The 12,500-nt window shown below is 56.4% G+C and overlaps 1 pseudogene; it reads left to right on the forward strand.

Annotated features, from left to right (window-relative positions):
* The first annotated feature begins 939 nt into the window (after window positions 1–939).
* The window catches only part of LOC140459778 (inositol polyphosphate-5-phosphatase A-like), a 20,259-nt pseudogene continuing 8,698 nt past the window's right edge, over window positions 940–12,500 (forward strand).

A 12,500-nucleotide genomic window follows, 5' to 3' on the forward strand; every position in this document is an offset into this window, starting at 1 on the left:
TGACGCCTGTACCCCAGTAAGAGCTGTTCCCCGTGGGAGCGAGCTGCCCCTGACTCTACATTCAGGTCAGACATGATCTGATTGAAGGGCTAGAAGACATCAAGGGGCAGAACGACATCTGTCTGTGCAGCATCATCCTGTCGGGAGAAACCTGATATTTGAATGCAGGCGTGGCACTGAGATCCTATCGCTGACTCACTTCTGCCAATGTCAATGCACACCCTGTTACTGGTTTACCAAAAAACCAGAGAAACAGGCTCACTCCTCTCTCTCTCAATCACACACACACTCACATTCTCACACTCACACACACACTCATTCACACTCACGCTCTCTCGCGCACTCTCACCCACGTGCACACAAACACTCACGCACACTCTCTCACTCTCTCACACACACACACCTCACAGACACTTTTAAACTCTCACACACTGTCTCACGCTCTCTCTGTCTCTCTCTCTCACTCTCTCTCACACACACACACTCTCTCACACACACTCATACGCATACCCTCACACACTCTTTCTCTCTTAGACACACACACTCACACGCACACACTCTTTCTCTCACACATACACTCATCTGCACACCCTCACACACACACTCCCATGCACACCCTCACACACACTCTCTCTCTCACACACGCATACGCACACCGTCACACACGCGCACACACTCTCTCACACTCCCACACACACCCTCTCTCTCACACACACTCACATATCGCGCACACACACTCTCTCTCACATACACATAGACACAGACATTCACCCTCTCTCTCTATCTCTCTCTCTGTCTCTCTCATACTCGCACACACTCACACACACTCACACACACACACTGACACATTCACGCACTCTCTCTCTCACACACACTCACACCACACAGACTTTCACCACACACACAAACAGCCACTCACACACACACACACAAACACAGACAGTCACATGCACAACTCACTCACGCATGCAGACACGCACTCTCTCACACGCACTCACACACACACACACACACAAAATCACGTCCTCTTATACACACAGACTCTCACACTCACACACAGCTAGTTATACACAAACACTCATACACATATTCTCACAGGCACTCGCACAAACCACACTCGCTCACTCGCATGCTCACTCACGTGCACACTCACACGCAAACGCACACACAATCACAGACACTCACTCGCTGAACTTACGCACACAGACACATACACACGTCCCTCCTTGTGCCACCTGTAACCCTCGAGATGGCTTGCTCCTGTCCTGTGTTGCAGGTGGTGAACAGGTACAAGCCACACTTCCTTGCTGTACACTGCCAGGAAGATCGGAGGGAAGGACTATGAGGTTGGCATGGAGCACGTGGACAAGTTTGTAATGTGAGTACCAGTCAATGCCAGCCTGCCAAACTGTCCGTCTGTGTGTGTGTGTGTGTGTCCCAAGAGATGTCTGCAACATTGCCACTGAGCCACAATCAGAATCCTTCAATCTCCAGGAAACACACCATAGTTGGCACAGGGACTAACACTGCACATACCTGACGGAGGGCCTTCTATCGGAGGATCAGTGCTGAGGGAGTGCTGCACTGTCACAGGGTCAGTACTGAGGGAGGGCCGCACTGTCTGAGGGGTCAGTACTGAGGGAGTGCCGCACTGTCACAGGGTCAGTACTGAGGGAGGGCCGCACTGTCGGAGGGTCAGTACTGAGGGAGTGCTGCACTGTCACAGGGTCAGTACTGAGGGAGGGCCCGCACTGTCTGAGGGTCAGTACTGAGGGAGTGCCGCACTGTCACTGGGTCAGTACTGAGGGAGTGCCGCACTGTCAGAGGGTCAGTGCTGAGGGAGGGCCGCACTGTCAGAGGGTCAGTACTGAGGGAGTGCCGCACTGTCTGAGGGTCAGTGCGAGGGAGTGCCGCACTGTCAGAGGGTCAGTACTGAGGGATGTGGGCACTGTCGGAGGGTCAGTACTTGAGGGAGTGCCGCACTCTCAGAGAGTCAGTACTGAGGGAGTGCCGCACTGTCGGAGGGTCAGTACTGAGGGAGTGCCCGCACTGTCGGAGGGTCAGTACTGAGGGAATGCTGCACTGGCAGAGAGTCAGTGCTGAGGGAGTGCCGCACTGTCAGAGGGTCAGTACTGAGGGAATGCTGCACTGTCCTGAGGGTCAGTGCTGAGAGTGTGCTGCACTGTCGGAGGGTCAGTGCTGAGGGAGTGCCGCACTGTCGGAGGTCAGTGCTGAGGGAGTGCCGCACTGTCAGAGGGTCAGTGCTGAGGGGAGTGCCGCACTATCAGAGAGGGTCAGTGCTGAGGGAATGCCACACTGTCGGAGGGTCAGTGCTGAGTGAGTGCTGCACTGTCGGAGGGTCAGTACTGAGGGAGTGCCGCACTGTTCGGAAGGTTAGTACTGAGGGAGGGTCGCACTGTCAGTGGGTCAGTACTGAGGGAGTGCTGCACTGTCAGAGGGTCAGTACTGAGGGAGTGCTGCACTGTTCAGAGAGTCAGTACTGAGGGAGTGCCGCACTGTTGGAGGGCAGTGCTGAGGGAGTTGCCGCACTGTTGGAGGGGCAGTGCTGAAGGAGTGCCGCACTGTCACTGGGTCAGTGCTGAGGGAGTGCCGCACTGTCACTGGGTCAGTGCTGAGGGAGTGCCACACTGTCAGAGGGTCAGTGCTGAGGGAGTGCCGCACTGTCGGAGGGTCAGTACTGAGGGAGTGCCGCACTGTCAGAGGGTCAGTACTGAGGGAGTGCCGCACTGTCACTGGGTCAGTGCTGAGGGAGTGCCACACTGTCAGAGGGTCAGTGCTGAGGGAGTGCCGCACTGTCGGAGGGGTCCGTTGCTGAGGGAGTGCCGCACTGTCAGAGGGTCAGTACTGAGGGAATGCTGCACTGTCGGAGGGTCAGTACTGAGGGAGTGCTGCACTGTCAGAGGGTCAGTGCTGAGGGAGTGCTGCACTTCAGAGGGTCAGTACTGAGGGAGGGCCGCACTGTCGGAGGGTCAGTACTGAGGGAGTGCCGCACTGTCTGAGGGTCAGTGCTGAGGGAGTGCCGCACTGTCGGAGGGTCAGTACTGAGGGAGGGCTGCACTGTCAGAGGGTCAGTACTGAGGGGAGTGCCGCACTGTCAGAGGGTCAGTGCTGAGGGAGTGCCGCACTGTCAGAGGGTCAGTACTGAGGGAGTGCCGCACTGTCGGAGGTCAGTACTGAGGGAGGGCCGCCACTGTCAGAGGGTCAGTGCTGAGGGAGTGCCGCACTGTCGGAGGGTCAGTGCTGAGGGAGCAATAGTGCCCGCACTGTCGGAGGGTCAGTGCTGAGGGAGTGCCGCACTGTCGGAGGGTCAGTGCTGAGGGAGTGCCGGCACTGTCGGAGGGTCAGTGCTGAGGGAGTGCTGCACTGTCGGAGGGTCAGTGCTGAGGGAGTTCTGCACTGTCGGAGGGTCTGTACGGAGAAGAGTGCCGCACTGTCGGAGGGGTCAGTGCTGAGGGAGTGCTGCACTGTCAGAGGGTCAGTACTGAGGGAGTGCCGCACTGTCAGAGGGTCAGTACAGAGGGAGTGCCGCACTGTCAGAGGGTCAGTACTGAGGGAGTGCCGCACTGTCGGAGGGTCAGTACTGAGGGAGTGCCGCACTGTCGGAGGGTCAGTACTGAGGGAATGCTGCACTGGCAGAGGGTCAGTGCTGAGGGAGTGCCGCACTGTCAGAGGGTCAGTACTGAGGGAATGCTGCACTGTCTGAGGGTCAGTGCTGAGAGTGTGCTGCACTGTCGGAGGGTCAGTGCTGAGGGAGTGCCGCACTGTCGGAGGGTCAGTGCTGAGGGAGTGCCGCACTGTCAGAGGGTCAGTGCTGAGGGAGTGCCGCACTATCAGAGAGGGTCAGTGCTGAGGGAATGCCACACTGTCGGAGGGTCAGTGCTGAGTGAGTGCTGCACTGTCGGAAGGTTAGTACTGAGGGAGGGTCGCACTGTCAGTGGGTCAGTACTGAGGGAGTGCTGCACTGTCAGAGGGTCAGTACTGAGGGAGTGCTGCACTGTCAGAGGGTCAGTACTGAGGGAGTGCCGCACTGTTGGAGGGCAGTGCTGAGGGAGTGCCGCACTGTCACTGGGTCAGTGCTGAGGGAGTGCCGCACTGTCACTGGGTCAGTGCTGAGGGAGTGCCGCACTGTCACTGGGTCAGTGCTGAGGGAGTGCCACACTGTCAGAGGGTCAGTGCTGAGGGAGTGCCGCACTGTCGGAGGGTCAGTACTGAGGGAGTGCCGCACTGTCAGAGGGTCAGTACTGAGGGAGTGCCGCACTGTCACTGGGTCAGTGCTGAGGGAGTGCCACACTGTCAGAGGGTCAGTGCTGAGGGAGTGCCGCACTGTCGGAGGGTCAGTACTGAGGGAATGCCGCACTGTCAGAGGGTCAGTGCTGAGGGAGTGCCGCACTGTCAGAGGGTCAGTACTGAGGGAGTGCTGCACTGTCGGAGGGTCAGTACTGAGGGAGTGCTGCACTGTCAGAGGGTCAGTGCTGAGGGAGTGCCGCACTGTCGGAGGGTCAGTACTGAGGGAATGCCACACTGTCGGAGGGTCAGTGCTGAGGGTGTGCTGCACTGTCGGAGGGTCAGTACTGAGGGAGTGCCGCACTGTCGGAAGGTTGGTACTGAGGGAGGGCCGCACTGACAGTGGGTCAGTACTGAGGGAGTGCTGCACTGTCAGAGGATCAGTACTGAGGGAGTGCTGCACTGTCAGAGGGTCAGTACTGAGGGAGTGCTGCACTGTCAGAGGGTCAGTACTGAGGGAGTGCCGCACTGTCGGAAGGTTGGTACTGAGGGAGTGCTGCACTGTCAGAGGGTCAGTGCTGAGGGAGTGCTGCACTGTCTAGAGGGTCAGTACTGAGGGTGGGCCGCACTGTCGGAGGGTCAGTACTGAGGGAATGCCACACTGTCGGAGGGTCAGTGCTGAGGGTGTGCTGCACTGTCGGAGGGTCAGTACTGAGGGAGTGCCGCACTGTCGGAAGGTTGGTACTGAGGGAGGGCCGCACTGACAGTGGGTCAGTACTGAGGGAGTGCTGCACTGTCAGAGGATCAGTACTGAGGGAGTGCTGCACTGTCAGAGGGTCAGTACTGAGGGAGGGCCGCACTGTCAGAGGGTCAGTACTGAGGGAGTGCTGCACTGTCAGAGGGTCAGTACTAAGGGAGTGCCGCACTGTCAGCGGGTCAGTACTGAGGGAGGGTCGCACTGTCAGAGGGTCAGTACTGAGGGAGTGCTGCACTGTCAGAGGGTCAGTACTGCGGCAGTCCCGTACGTTCAGAGGGTCAATGCTGAGGGAGTGCCGCACTGTCGGAGGGTCAGTACTGAGGGAGTACCACACTGTCAGAGGGTCAGTACTGAGGGAGGGCCGCACTGTCAGAGGGTCAGGACTGAGGGAGTGCCGCACTGTCAGAGGGTCAGTACTGAGGGAGTGCTGCACTGTCAGAGGGTCAGTACTAAGGGAGTGCCGCACTGTCAGCGGGTCAGTACTGAGGGAGGGTCGCACTGTCAGAGGGTCAGTACTGAGGGAGTGCTGCACTGTCAGAGGGTCAGTACTGCGGCAGTCCCATACGTTCAGAGGGTCAATGCTGAGGGAGTGCCGCACTGTCGGAGGGTCAGTACTGAGGGAGTACCACACTGTCAGAGGGTCAGTACTGAGGGAGGGCCGCACTGTCAGAGGGTCAGGACTGAGGGAGTGCCGCACTGTCAGAGGGTCAGTACTGAGGGAGGGCCGCACTGTCAGAGGGTCAGTACTGAGGGAGGGCCGCACTGTCAGAGGGTCAGTACTGAGGGAGTGCCGCACTGTCGGAGGGTCAGTACTGAGGGAGTGCCGCACTGTCAGAGGGTCAGTACTAAGGGAGTGCCGCACTGTCAGCGGGTCAGTACTGAGGGAGGGTCGCACTGTCAGAGGGTCAGTACTGAGGGAGTGCTGCACTGTCAGAGGGTCAGTACTGCGGCAGTCCCGTACGTTCAGAGGGTCAATGCTGAGGGAGTGCCGCACTGTCGGAGGGTACCGCGGGGTACCCTGAGGTACTACGTGCCTGTGTGATTGCCTCGTTTCCCTGACCCGCTGGTCACTGAAATGTCTGCCCTGAGGGCGCAAGGCTCCACCTTCGCCACTGGGAGGCACTGTGCTTTGGCACAGTGAAGGTCTCCGACTGTCCCCGGGCTCTGCCGCGGGTGCCAGTACCCACCACTCTGTGCCAGGTTCACCCAGTCACCTCCGGTCTGTCTTTCTCCGCAGGGATCTGCTTGGCAGCCGCGAGATGGCGGACTACACCGGTGCCCGTGTCTACGTTGACAAAGACCTCTCTGCCCACGACCATTTCACCGTAAGTCCCGACGGGCGTGCGGGCATGCTCCGAAACGCTGTGCCAGGCTTTATCCCCAGCGCGCTGCCCCGGACTCCCTCCTCCAGCCCTCGTCCCTTCCCCCGGGAGGTTTCGCAGGGGCCCTCCTGACACCCTTTTTGCGGGACAGAGGGACCCTCGATCAGTTTGGGATTACTCTCAAAGAACGGGGGAGATGGCCGAATCTACTGGGAAACCTCTCCCCGTTCAATCCGGAGTGAACTCACTGAGATCCTGTCTCCCAGCTGAGATCGTTCAGCTCCTCGCCTGCATGCTGTCCCCTCCGTGGAGTCGGTGCCCTGCTGAGCGTGCCCCATGACAGCTTCATGTCAGGCTGGGCCCGCGATGGTCATGTCTTCACTGTGTTGTGTTTCCCCCACCCCCACCCCCACCCTTTTCTCTCCTAGGCTTTGGGAAGCCTGTATTTCCTGCACAAGTCCATTCAAGACGTCTCCCAGTTTGATTTTAAAGGTAATTGTCTTCTCTTTCTGAACGGTCTTCCCCTGAAGCCTTGGTCTCTCCCTCTCTGATTGTTTCTCCTTCGCTGTCTCGGACCCTCTCATGACCTGCCCTTCATCAATACCCCCGACCTTACTGCCCCCCCCCCCCCAACCCCCCTCCCCCCAGCGTGCCGTCTCAGTCACTGTCTCTCTTTCTCAGAGCTCCTCTCTCCCCCCCCCTCTCTCTCTTCCACTGTCTCCATCTCTCTCTCTCTCTTTGTCTCCCTCTCTCTCCCTTGAACTGAATTTCTCTCTCTATCTCCTCCACTCTCTCTCTGTTTGTCTCCCTCTCACTGCCTCCCTCCCACGTTCCTCTCTCTCTCTCTCTCTCTCTCTGGTTTTCCCTCCCTCTGTCTTTCTGTTTCCCTCTCTCTGTTTCTCTGTCACTCTCTCTCTCTCTTTCCACCTCGCTGTCTGTCTCTCTCTCTCCATGTCTCTCTATCTCTTCCTCTCTCTCTCTCTCAGTCTCCCTCTCTCTGTCTGTTTGTCTGTCTGTCCCTCTCTCTGGTTTTCTCTCCCTCTGTCTCAGTTTCCCTCTCTCTATTTCTCTGTCTCTCTCTCTCCCTCCCTCTATTTTTCTCTCTCTCTTTCTCGGTCTCTCTGCCTTTTTGTATACCTCTCCCTCTCTGTGCATCTCTCCCTCTCTCTATCTCTCTCCGTCTCACTGTATGTCTCTCTCTCTCTCTCCCACCCCCTGATCTGTCCCCTCCTTCTGTCTCTCCTCCTTCGACCTCAGTGACTCTCTGTATTCCCGTTGCCCTACCCCCCCTCCCTCCCTCCCCCCCCACCTCCCTTGCTCTCTCCTGGATCACGGAAGCTTCCTTGAGCCCTCGGAGCTCCGACCCGGAGCTGACCCAGTCATACGGTGGGAAGGGGGTCGTGGGGTGCGAGGAGAATGTTGCGGGATTCCGAACGATGCAAATTTGAGAGGGAGGGGGGTCACCATGGAGACGGCCGAACCGATGAGGCCGGGCAGGGGACAAGTCGAAAGGGCAAACGCAGTTTAGCGCACAATTCCCAGCTCTCATCGCTCACTCTGTGCCGTCCGGTCATCCCCAGTTCAGGAATTTAAGGCAGTCTCTGGGAAAGAGATCCACACTGCCGGCCTGGAGAACCATAGCATGATTGAGAAGGAGAAATTCGCCCAGGACTTCTGGCCTGAGGTAAGCCTGCACAGTAGAGCTGCTGGATCAGACAGACCTTGTAGATGGTACCCACTGCTGTTACTGAGCGTCAGGGGGGAGTGGAGGGAGTGGGGGGTTTGTGGGGGTGGGGACAATCGAGCGGGGGGCTGCTTTGTCCCTGGATGGTGTCGAGCTTCTCGAGGGTTGTTGGAGCTGCCCCCCCCCCCCATCCCCATCCAGGGCAAGTGGGGAGTATTCCCTCACACCCTCCTGACTTGGGCCTTGTCGATGGTGGGGACAGGCTTTGGGGGGAGTCAGGAGGGGAGTTACTCGCTGCAGGATTCCCAGCCTCTGAGCTGCTCTTGTAACCGCTGTGTTTATATGGGGCTGGTCCAGTACAGTTTCTGGTCAATGGTAACCCCCAGGATGTTGATAGTGGGAGGATTCAGTGATGGTAACACCATTGAAAGTCAAGGGGGCGATGGTTAGATTCTCTCTTGTTGGAGACAGTAACCCCCAGGATGTTGACACTGGGGGGATTCAGTGATGGTAACACCATTGAATGTCAAGGGGGCGATGGTTAGATTCTCTCTTGTTGGAGACGGTAACCCCCCAGGATGTTGATCGTGGGGGGGGTGGTGGGGAGGTACTCAGTGATGGGTGACACCAAATGGGGAGTATTCCATGACTCTCCTGACCTGGGCTCTGTTTGATGCAGTTACTTAACCTGACACTTGCTCTCTCTCTCTCTCTCTCTCTCTCTCTCTCTCTCTCTCTCCCCCCCAGTTTAAATGGTCTCGGAAAGGCTACATCTGGACTCGCTGGAAATTCCAGAATCGGTATGGCGCCCGGCCCGTCCCTCATTTCCCCACTCCCTGCCGGATTGGCTGTGTACCCCGGTCCCACAGCTGCCCGTTCGGGGTGCTGAGCTCGATTAAACGCGGAAGGCCCCTCGGAGTGGGAAAAAGACCCAAATGCTTCACGGAGACCCTTCTGCCCATCATCTGCGTGCTCGGGCTGAATCCTCCCTCTTCCCGCCTTTCCCTGCCAAAACAGCCCCATCGTCCCATTTCCCTGGCAACGGGCAGTGCCAGTGGGATGACGCCGCGCGGGACAGGGAGTGGGGTGCCAACGGTTGTTCGGAATTGGGCCACTTCCAACGTGCTGTCTTTCGCCTCGTCCCCCTCCCCCCATCCCATCACCCATCTGATCGAGGTCTGTATTTCTTTTCCCCGCTCTCTCTCTCTCTCTCTCTCTCTCTCTCTCTCTCGTGCCAGTGTTTTTGACCTGGTGAACATCCACCTCTTCCACGACGCCTCCAACCTCGTGGCGTGGAAAAGCCCCTCTACCTTCCCCGGAAACCGGAGGAAGGCCCTGGGATATGTGCTGAGCAGGTCAGTGTGCGACTGTCGCATCCTTGGGGGGGGGGTGGAACTGTCTCTTTAAATGGGTTGGGGGTGGGGGAGTATAGAATGGAGGGAGGGGTGGTGGTCATGTGACCGGCTCTGAATTCTGCCCGGCAACAGGTGACTCGGTTGTTTCGCTTGGAGGTGGGTTCAGAGTGCTAGACTAAGGCAGAAACATCAGTGCTGACTGTGGAGAGAGACTGATGGTCTCAAGGCATCTTCAGGAACAGTGTGAGGAACATTCGATCTAATAAACGTAGACCACCTTGGTTCCGAGAGAGAGTGGTGTGGGATCGGAAATTCAGATTCCTACCTGGATACAAGATCCTTACGATTCACATTACCATGGACAGAGCGGGGGAGAGAGAGATGGAGGGAGAGCTGGAGAGGGAGCAATGGGGCTGGTGAGAGAGAGAGAGTAAGGGAGACAGAGGTGGGTTGGCAATGGAGAGAGAAAGAGTGAGATGAAGGGAGAGATGGAGATACAGATGGAGGGGGAAAGAGATGGGGCACTGAAGGAGGGAGAGGCAGAGGCAGAGAGATGGAGAGAGATAGAGAGAGAGAGGTCAGAGCTGGAGAGAGTGATGAAGAAAGAGGTGAAGGGAGAGAGATGTGGAGAGGGAAAAGGACAGAGAGAAGGAGATGGAGGAAGAGATGGAGATAGATTTATGGAGAGGGAGAGATGGAGAGGGAGCAATGGGGCTGGTGAGAGAGAGTAAGAAAGATGGAGGGAATGTGGGGAGGTTGGCAATGGAGAGAGAGACGGAGAGACAGAGATGGAGGGAGAGATGGAGAATCAGATGGAGGGAGAGATGGAGAGAGAGGTGGAGGCAGAGAGATGGAAAGAGGGAAATGGGTGAGAGAGGAAGAGGTGGAAGGAGAGAGAGAGAGATGGATGGAGATCTTGAGAGGATGGATGGAGAGAGTTAGATGGTGATATTGAGAGGGAGAGATGGAGGGAGAGAGATGGATGGAGATATGGAGAGAGAGTAATGGAGGGAGAGATAGAAGGAGAGAGATGGATGGAGATATGGAGAGGGAGAGATGGAGGGAGAGCGAGAAAGAGAGAGATGGATGGAGATATGGAGATGGAGAGATGGAGGGAGAGAGATGGATGGAGATGTGGAGAGGGAGAGATATGGATGGAGATATGGAGAGGGAGAGATGAAGGGAGACTAGAAGGAGAGAGGTGGATGGAGATATGGAGAGGGAGAGATGGAGGGAGGGAGATAGATGGAGATATGGAGAGCGAGTGACACCACGATGTGCCCATCTTGTTTTCCCAGGATCACAGATGGCCGTTACAAGAGGGAGCCCTTCTTTATTTTCGGAGACTTTAACGTACGGCTGGACGCACAGAGAGTGGTTGAGGTCGGTTTTCCGAATTCCCACGTGGCTTTGGCCAGCACGATTCCTTTCCCTGGAGCCAAACCCTCCCCATGCCCCAGTTGGTTAAACCATTCCCTGTGCGATCTCAACAGTGGGACAACGCCTTACTGCCTTTGGAGGACGGGGACAACGTCAAACTGTATGTCAAAGATTCTGAGGCGAGCTGCTGAGATTTCCAGCATTTTCCAACCAGAATCCAGACAAAATATTTCTTTCTCGACTTGATACATTTGCTTTTGTCTGTCCTTTTCTATGACACCTCCTTGCGAAACTCTAAATACATTACTTCTACTGCATCGCCCTGATCTATTCTCCCTCTCGACGCTGTGAGCCTACACTCCACATTGGAATAAATGATAATCTCAAACTCCTTGTGTCTCACTGATTCCTGTTGCTCCCTCTAGCTCCCCTGCTCTGATATCGCTCCTACAAACAGCCAGTCACAGAGACGTACAGCACAGAAACAGACCCTTCAGTCCAACCCATCCAAACCCACCCAGATATCCCAACCCAATCTAATCCCATTTGCCAGCACTTGGCCCATATCCCTCCAAACCCTTCTTATTCATATACCCATCCAGATGCCTTTTAAATGCTGTCATTGTACCAGCCTCCACCACATCCTCTGGCAGCTCATTCCATACACGTACCACCCTCTGTGTGAAAAAGTTGCCCCTTAGGTCCCTTTTATATCTTTCCCCTCTCACCCTAAACCTATGCCCCTCTAGTTCTGGACTCCCCCACCCCAGGGAAAAGACCTTGTCTATTTACCCTATCCATGACCCCCTCATGATTTTATAAACCTCTATAAGGTCACCCCTCAGCCTCTGACACTCCAGGGAAAACAGCCCCAGCCTGTTCAGCCTCTCCCTGTAGCTCAAACCCACCAACCCTGGCAACATCCTTGTAAATCTTTGCTGAATCCTTTCAAGTTTCACAGCGTCCTTCCAATCATTTGACAAAAGTTGGGGGTGGTGGAGGTGGGGGGGGGGGGGGGGGGAGGAGGTGGTGCGGCTCAGTGGTTAGCAGTGCTGCCTCATGGCACCAGGGTCCCAGGTTTGATTCCAGCCTTGGGTCTGTGTGGAGTTTGCACATTCTCCCCGTGTCTGTGTGGGTTTCCTCCGGGTGCTCCGGTTTCCAGTCCAAAGATGTGAAGGTGAGGGCGGATTGGCCATGCTAAATTACCCACAGTGCTCAGGGATGTATGGGTTAGGATGGATTGGCCATGCTAAATTACCCATAGTGCTCAGCATGTGTAGGTTAGGGTGGATTGGCCATGCTAAATTACCCCTAGTGCTCAGGGATGTGCAGGTTAGGGGGTGGATTGGCCATGCTAAATTACCCATAGTGCTCAGGGATGTGTAGGTTAGGGTGGATTGGCCATGCTAAATTGCCCATAGTGCTCAGGGATGTGCAGGTTAGGGTGGATTGGCCATGCTAAATTACCCATAGTGCTCAGGGATGTGCAGGTTAGGGTGGATTGGCCATGCTAAATTGCCCATAGTGCTCAGGGATGTGCAGGTTAGGGTGGATTGACCATGCTAAATTGCCCATAGTGCTCAGGGATGTGCAGGTTAGGGTGGATTGGCCATGCTAAATTACCAATAGTGCTCAGGGATGTGCAGTTTAGGTGAATTGGCCGTGCTAAATTACCCATAGTGCTCAGGGATGTGCAGGTTAGGGTGGATTGGCCATGCTAAATTACCCATAGTGCTCAGGGATGTGCAGGTTAGGGG

The sequence above is a fragment of the Chiloscyllium punctatum genome, chromosome 35, assembly GCF_047496795.1.
Source record: "Chiloscyllium punctatum isolate Juve2018m chromosome 35, sChiPun1.3, whole genome shotgun sequence".
Lineage (NCBI taxonomy): Eukaryota > Metazoa > Chordata > Chondrichthyes > Orectolobiformes > Hemiscylliidae > Chiloscyllium > Chiloscyllium punctatum.